Source organism: Botryllus schlosseri, chromosome 11, assembly GCF_051294905.1.
Source record: "Botryllus schlosseri isolate E-star chromosome 11, Bs_hap1, whole genome shotgun sequence".
NCBI classification, from domain to species: Eukaryota; Metazoa; Chordata; class Ascidiacea; order Stolidobranchia; family Styelidae; genus Botryllus; species Botryllus schlosseri.
Window position 1 is genome coordinate 8620491 of NC_137246.1, and position 9282 is coordinate 8629772.

At 38.8% G+C, this 9282-nt stretch overlaps 1 long non-coding RNA gene across 1 annotated transcript; it reads right to left on the bottom strand.

Moving 5' to 3' along the window:
* Nucleotides 1-387: 387 nt before the first annotated feature.
* LOC145450591 (uncharacterized) lies at nucleotides 388-4478 on the bottom strand. The gene is made up of 2 exons (XR_013918534.1): nucleotides 4434-4478; nucleotides 388-3888 (listed from the first exon to the last, which is right to left on the bottom strand). It is a non-coding gene; the product is annotated as an uncharacterized LOC145450591 (long non-coding RNA).
* Nucleotides 4479-9282: the final 4804 nt, after the last annotated feature.

Here is a 9282-nt window from a genome sequence, read left to right on the forward strand (position 1 = left end):
AAATGTGACTAGCGACCTGCTTTGAGTTGGCGCCCCCTGTTGTAGATGATCGGAGATACAACCAACGTTTTCAGAGAGCTTTATTCCACACTACTTTTGGGCGTTTCCCTATCATTCATTGTATTGCAGTCTTGTGATATTTTGAAGTGATGAAATTTTATGAATAAACTAGAACTTGAACATATCAACATCACACAACACAAATGTAACATAGTGAAATGCCACATGTAAGGTAGACGGGTGGCTAGATATGACAGACTCTTCAGAGCCGAGATACCCGAAACAGGAGCAAGTTTTTAACGATTTTGCATGGAGATGATTAAGAAATGCAACCCTGAATAATAACGCGATACAGTAGATGGTAATGACTGAACCTACGCTCAATGATGGATGAATTACCGCTGACGAACAGCCGATTTTATTGAACGCAATCAATGGAGCAAAAAAATTATAGAAGACTTGCGATTGTTCCATGCAATGTTTAGTATATTGGAGTTCCAGAGTTCTATATATCTCTGATTGGGTTGATAATAATTTTATCCTTCCGAAAAGCACAAGATAGTAATACAATGAAAAGACAAGAAGATGTCGAAAGAATTGAGAATTCCCCTTGAAATCATATCCGGTCAAACTATAGCGAATGTCAAAACAGCCTTAGTACAGATAGGAATCACTGCTATAAAGTTACTAACGATTTCAAGGAACGACATTCGTAATATGAAAGTTGGGCGGTCGTAAAAATGAATCATTTTGATTGAATAAGTTCCTGTGAGCTCTATGTTTCAGTCTCGTGGTGATAATAACTACAATTGTTTATATACCTACTCCTATGACCACTGACCAGGTAACAAATATTGTGATATTTCGATAGCGATCTGTTGTGACGTGAATTCTAGGCTATAGTAAAATATTCAACGAGATTATCATGTTTATATTGTTCAGTTCACGGACAACATTCACGTTGACTGAAATGGACGGACCAGTATTTGTATGTTGCCTCGGAAACCGTTATGCGGAGTCACATTTGGTTAAACCAGGGATTTCAAACACGCGGCCCGCGAGACATTTTGTGCGGCCCGCAACGGGATTTTGAATTTTTAAGTATTCGAGAATATAGTAAAATGTAATATGTCTATTTTAGATTTGAGAACTGGAATGAAAAAACGTGACCCGTTTATGATTCGTGACTGGAAATTTTGATTTGTAATTGTGCGCGACCGTTCGTAAATTTACTCGAATTCAGACTGATTGGGTGATAACATAAAAATGACTCGAGTTGGGTCGGGTCTAGGGTTGCATTTGAAACAAACGGTGTTTTAAAACACTTTGTTTAAAACATATTTTTTGGCTAATTGATTAAAATTGAGAAAATATTCTTCACGCTACGCGCGATTTTGTGTGAATGGCCTTGATGATTTTGATATAGGTACCATCAGAAATTGTGTTGAAAATGGACAGCGGGAACGAGAAATCTTATTGAAAGCACAAGTGGTACGATCACCGGAAAGGTTATCAAACACTGTTATTACCACGACACATTAATTATTATATTTAAGTTGTTATTGATCTGTTCCAATCGAAGGCATATCCAACGCTGATTTGATTTGACTTCGGCAATGGCACGAATAATAACCTGCTTAACAGGACTATATCAGAAACCCGGATTAGGCTACAATGCTCAAATGCTGTGATATCAGAACAATCTTTGGTAAATTCTACCTATAATTGTGGCACGTCAAATGTCTGCTATAGCTGCAATATTATAACGCGACAGTTTTTACGATCTCATGATGCATTAGTCCTCTCGCATGATGTCTATAACTCACTATTTTGACAAATTATGTCAAGCATAAAAACAATTTTATTCAAATATTTGAAAATGTGATTTTTGTCGTGCCAAGCGTAAATAGTATTAGTAAATTACATTTGTGGAATGCTAGTCTGCAAGTTCCCGTCAAATAAGGCCTACTTGACAATTAGGCAGAGGTGGTCAAAGTAGTCAAGAAAGCTACTCAAGTAGAAGTATAAGTAGCGACGGAAAAATCTACTCAAGTACGAGTAAAAGTACTTCTTCCATTAGCAACCTAAAACTACTTGAAGTAGAAGTAGAATTGACTGACTTTAAAAGTACTCAAGTAAGTAAGTAGTTGTGAAAGCGATCCTAATTCGTTCACATGGATTGTAAAAAGGTGCAAATTGAGCTAAGCGAAAGGTGACGAACTTGATTCATATTGTTGCATACCAACAGGTATCCAATTTTCGATATATTTTCCGGAAATTAAAGGCATGACTACACTTGCTTTTATACTTCAACATGTATGTTATCCAGACAAAAGAACTGATATTAATTATAACTCAAAGTATATGATACTGGGAATTAAAAGTAAAATGTAAATACTACTACTAAAAGTGGAACATGTATTTCATGCCCTTAGACAGGGTTGTAATGAATGGAGTCAAGACTCGACTCGAGTCAGACTCGAATCACGATTTTTTGATGACTCGACTTGACTCGAGTTATTTTCTTAAAAATGAAAAATGACTCGACTCGACTCGAGTCAATATGTGTATTGACTTGACTTTTACTCGAGTCATTGCGCACGGCTCGGAGTCTCGGATCAAGTCATATGACTCGAGACTAGGTCTACCAAGACAGGCATTTCACTGTAATTTCGAAGAATAGTAAAGTTATCCACACTATATTTATTTTGTCTATCAGTACTAATACTTGAAAATGCTACCAGTAACTGTTATAACTGAGGAAAATTAGCATATTATAAATGGGAACCATTCGATATCACCAAACAGAGTAATAAAAAGTGGGTTTAACAAGACTTTAACTGGAAACAGAGCAGTCAACACAATGACTTGGACTCGGACTCGAGTCAAAACACTATGACTCAGACTGGACACTCTACTCCGTGACTTGAACTCGGACTTGACTCGGTACTGAATTGAAAATGACTCGACTTGACTCGAATCAAAACTATAAAAGTGAGATTGACTTGTGACTCAGAGTCTTCTGACTTGGTTAATCCAGAAAGTTTCAAAGGTGACACGCCATGGACATGCTAGATTACGATATGACAAGTGAATGCTAGATTGCGAAACATCAGTTTCAAACGTCATGATGAGCCATATGTACCGTGATGAATTATTTCATATGGGCGAAGGACGACAATGTGGTGTAAACGGAACCACGCCAACCCGTTACCTAAATTATCTTCACCGATAATTTCGTGCAATCATACTGGTCACTCCGTATCCACTGCGCGCGAAGCGCGACGAAAATTCTTCGCTTTACTCAACTTTTATGAAAATTAAATGTTGATACTCCGTGAAAACAGCCCCGAAATTTCTCAGGCTATCTTCCTGATTGGAGGATTAAACTACTTCTACTTGACATACTGAAAATAGCGAAAAGTAAGTAAGTAGATCACCAAATATTACGAAGTAGAAGTAGAAGTAGCAAAAATCAGATCTACTTGAGTAAGTACCGGAAGTAGAGGAAAACTACTTGAGTACTTCGAAAAAGTAGAAGTACTTCGTTACTGACCACCTCTGCAATTAGGCCTATACATTGAATACCCCTATAGATGCTGAGGCCCGCTGCGCCATCAAAAAGTAGTAAATTTGCCCGTGAGCACATTTGAGTTTAAGACCTCTGGGTTATAGACTATCCCAGCATGGGAAATCCTGCATGCACGGTGCACACGTTGGACTATATCCTCGATCAAGAATACCGGCTCATGGGCTACTTTTCAGTAACCTGACGAGAACTAATGCACTTAGTTACACGATACGACATGTATATTGGAATTCATGGACCAAATATATTCTTTCTTTTTCAATGAGTGATATGCTGAATATCCTTTTCTGGTGCGATCACTGAAAAGGAAATTCATCAGAATCAATGATAATCAAAACACGATACCTTGTTGTAACATCACACTTATTGTGCAATTGTAACATATAGAAAGTTCGTAACGAACAGTACACGGGAGTATATGTAACTGTAACAACTAGGGTAGCACTCGACAACGTGTGCAAATGATATTGAGAAGTTCCCATACAATATCTTCGCCGCTCATCTCTACGTATATAGCCCATTAATTATAGCTGCCGTGACGAGTGCTTCATTATAATACCTGTGTTTGCCCATGTATGCCTCGACAAATGTACGCAGGTTATACATCACCGGTTCACCGGGATCATTTTGGGGCGGGCCACAGGCTATTACGATGCCATGAATACTAATGTATTAATGTAAAATGTAAAATGAAATGAAAATCTTTTTTACCGTCTAGATTCCGCAAATCAATATCATTGAAAGACATCCAGCTCAGCCATAAGATAACGAAAAGACTATGCATTAGGGTTCGAATACATATTCAAACACCGTCGTCCATCACATAATTCAACGTGGCACTTACACGTCGTCGAGAAATCTTTTTAGCGTATGCTGCGCATGCCATTGCGATGGTGACGATATTTAGTAGCTCCATCTTGACTTCTTCCTGTTAATTTGACGATGTCGAGTCTTCAGCATTTGCTTATGCGGCACCATCTGTATGGTGGATATATAAGTCCAAGATGAGTGTGTGAGGATCCGGCAAACCACACCACATTCATTTCTGAAAAAGAAAAAAGACTTGGTACAGATCGCAACACGCGTGGAAACGCAGATTAATTGGGAAACTTCCTCCAAGGTTCGTGATAAATTGTGACGGTATGCCGTGCCAATATCATACATCGATTCCATAAGCAAGCGCAGGAGTCGTACAATTTTCTCCGAAGAAATTGCCTTTGATTCTGTCCAACATAGCTTCACGTGTAAGAATTGAAATATTCTGCGGATACCGATGTATCACCTAGGCATGCTGCGAAACCCTGACATGTTTTGGTTCGTGAATATGATGCATGTGGCTGCCATGAGCAGAACACTGTCGAGAAGAATGAGTTATGAATCCCACACATGAATGTGTTGCTTGTAATGTAAAAGTGTTGCTTTGTGACAAATCTCTGCAAATCCTATTTGAATGATGAAATGTTCAGCATCGTATCATTTCCGAAATCAAGTATATATATTATATGAAACATGCCCGTGAATTCATGAATATCATATTCACATTGAAATCAAGGTTGTCGCACGTATATTCGCACCTAAAAATCCTATCGGAAAATAAGCACCTTGCTGATACGCGAGGAATTCAACACTTACATTTCTCACTTCGGGTAAGTCCATTTAATTCGGACACGGGATAACCGGGACAGCCGCTTTATTCGGTCAAAATACTGAAGAATGGAACGAAAGTAAAAATTGCATGAAAAAATATCCTGTTAATTAGGACAATTTTCCGCTTAATTCGCGCACATGCTTGCAATTCCTATCGTTATGATATGACACCATTAGCAGTGTGGTGAACCAAATATGATCCATGCAATAACAATCGCCAATCAACTCATTAGGGATGGTGCGAACGTTCGTTTTGTGAACCTCATAAAATTGGAGGTTCGCGTTCACAAATGCACCTTGGTAGGTTCTACACGGTGAATCCTTTTCACGAATATGACAATTTTTCAGGACGTTACAACACCTTTGACTACATCAATTATTGGTGTCAACGAAATTGATATATATGATGAAAACGTCCAGCAGTCGTGTACGGGATCTATTTTGATTTGAAATGTTTATTTTATCATAAAACCGTCCGATTGGGCTACTGTATAACTTGTTTTTGAGGTAATATCTCGTGCAAGTATGGAAATCGGCTTTTTACTCTGATCAATGTAAATGTGCGAACGTCACGAAATATACACACAACAACTAAAATGTGTGATGATCTGAAATATACGCAATATAGCGCCGATCTCTGCGTCATTATTATCGTCCATTTTAAATGTGTTGAGACGTCCCTTGCTTAGCGACATTCGAAGACGTCACATATAAAAAAGCAAAAAGGTAAAAAACGGGGCTTTTAGGAGAAAAATGATCTACTGCATCTTCATCTCTTAAAGCTTAAGCTTAAGTAATATGCATCGCTCAGCATTTCGTGATAATATCTGCGATTATTTTCAGCCCTTGTAACAATAATATTAATATCACCTTCAGTACAAACAATAAATAGGCATTTGCCCTGAAATTCTATGTGACCGTTTTTCGCTGCGAGCAATCGCCCTGGGCCCCCGTATATGGCCTATACGTTGATTTGGGGATGAAGCAGACTTGTACAGCTAGATTATTCTAATTGTCTACCAGTGGTTCTTAACCTTGCCTCTATGGCCCCCAAAGGGGCGCTGGCGATTTTGAAGGGGCGGAAACGCTCAGGGGGGCGATATGGGGGGCGCTGGGCTCAGGGGGGCGATAAGGGGGCGCTGAAGAAAAATGGCTTCGCCGTAGATGATGTGGTAGAGTAGGACATATCCTTAATGAGTATTCAGAACAAATCAACAGTCCACAAAACACGTCAAATCCCGAATTCGTTGGTCGCGCTACGCGACGATGTTTGCTACATATGTTTTTATAAATGTAGTGGGTTATTATAATTCACTTAAAACGAATTGCGCGTACTTTTAGATCGCCAATTTCCCGTTATTTAAAACACTGCAGTCACACTTGCTAGGGTTATTTTCAACTAAATGTTTCTAATTAGATATTTTATTCCGCAGTGCACAGCGTGTGAAAATCGAAGGAGGCACTGTATATCAAATTTGATTGAGAGTGAGAGCCCCTTGTACATAAAATAAGTTTTAAAGCATTGTGCACGAAATGAATAACTAAATATACTTGCACATGAGAGCTACAAAATTAAATCGTCAGAATATTTCTTCATCCTATAACAAAGGATGATACTATCTCGTGTTGTGGTTCACAACCTCACATGAACGTTATATAATATGAGTTTCTTTATTTGGAATACATTCATGTTAAAATTAATAACTGGGCACAGTACTAAATTAAATGTGAGCAGATATATGCATCCAATTCTCAGTTGACTTACTTATAGTTACACAAAGCACTAAAACAAAATCCAATACCATTAATTTCCCGTATTGCCAATCGCCGCTGTGAGTTCGGGAGGGTTCGAACCACAGGGTATGAGACCGTACCCGATTGTTGATATAGCAACCTTGATTTGACCCTGAATATACCACATACATATTAAATGGTTTATTATAGTCGAATGGTCCTCGAGCGCGATTGAAGCGCGAAATATTTCCAATACCAAAGTCCCAAGACGACCGACTGAACTTTGACCTCTTACCAAGACCGACACTGCTGCAACCCAAACCCCTTACCGGTTAGCTCGAAGTGTGCCCTAAATTATTTCGGTGAATGAACATAAATTAAACATCATGTTCTTACGACTCCCCCACGAAAGAATACGCATAATTATAGAAAATAGAAAAAGGCATTTTGGCGTCGGCCAGTACCACGCCACGATGGACGGAGACATATGAAATTCCGGTGAATATGGGACTCCGAGAAGTTTGTCAAAAAGATCGTCAGCGAGAAAACCTTAGCCAAAGAGAATTACCCTTATGTTGAGCGTAAACTTCGATGTATATAAGTCTAATTGTTCACAGGTGTTTGAATCGCTCGTGCCGAACTATCATGTCGTCGCAATCTGCACCCCACAGGACAATAGCATCCATCAGAGAAAATTATTTGCCAGTGACGAAACCGCAATTTTGAATCGTGTGATTACTTTAGTTTAATACGTTTATGCGTTTCAATATCTTTAGACTATATAGCGGACAAGATGTAACAAAATAACAACTTGTAGCTAAGTAGTTGGGCCAACGGGCACGCCCGAATATGTTTAATTAATAATTACGTGGCCTTCATTTTCCAAGACAACAGCTCACTCAGCGCTACTGGTAATTCTGATTACGTGGACTGAGAGGATAAAAGGTTTATAGCGACATATATATGCAATTACCACCTATTCATTCATACATTATTGAAAATTTTTGCGCCTTTGGGCGACCAGGCCAGACACACTTTGCTGACCAACGAAATCACGCGACGGGATTCTTGGGAGCTAAACCCCCAGAAGTTTGGTTTATCACGCTATGTGTGCGCAAGACAATCGTTTTTTAGGGGGGCTGACGAAGTGCTGTTATGGCCCTCCCGCTTACCTATTTTCTTTATTACAGTCCTTAAAATATGTGGGGGGGGGGGCGCTAGAGCCCGATAATTTTTGAAAGGGGGCGCTGGAGGAAAAAAGGTTAAGAACCACTGATTACACGAAATTAGAGCGAAATGCTAGTAATCTATAATTCCAACCTAAATTGTGAAATGTTTTTTATGCTCTAATTCTAATTCTAATCTAATTTGTTAAATTTTTTAATACTCTCATTTTAGTTTTAATCTAATTTATTGTTTTCCTGAAACTGCCTCTATGTCCGTGGTATTTTGCAGCAAGTTGAAAAGAATTTCCCTCTCGCATAGGCGAATTCAGTGCCAAGCCGCTATCGCATTGCTTACACCGTACAGTCATGGTAGTTATTGTGACGAATAATATCCATGCTGACATAGTAGCTCGTAGTCTGCAAACAACCATCTAGTTTCGATCGCTAACAGGACAGCAGCGAAGACAAAGAGATAGTTACCACACAGACTTGTTTACTTTCATGCCCTCAACTATATAAAGAGGAAATTGGAAGATTGCTTCATATCTATCGAAAGAAAATATATTAACGGAGGATGAAGGGGAAAGGTATTTTAAAGCAGGACGTGAGAGCATCGACTATGATGTTTTGCAGTTCTGGGAAAGGGAAAACCGTTTTCCTCATCTCAAGGCTGCTCCTCGAGAACACGAAGGCATGACTGCAATATCATCTCCATCGGAAAGGTTCTTCACCCGTGAAGGAGAACTGTATTGAGCGAAAAGAAACGAGCTTTGTGTACAAACGTTAACCATATTCATGCTTTAAGGGAGCGAACTGTGATTTGATATGGAGTGAACTTGAATTTTGCCGTATTTCTTTCTCTTTCGGAATTTCATTCAATTTCCAAGTTTTGGCGAATTCAGTAATTCTAATTCTAATCAAATTTGGAAATAACTGTGTAGCTCATATTTTAGTTTTAATCTACTTTCGAAAGAATTGTGTCCATTAGGGTTACCATACGTCCTCTTTTAAGAGGATGTGTCCTCTTTTTTCACTTTTTGAAAGTCTCTTCGGAGGATGCCCAAATGTCCTCTTTTTAAAAATTTGGGGTAAACAAAGGTTAAAATTCGATTGAGATGCAGGAAATCTGTACTCAAGTAACGTTGA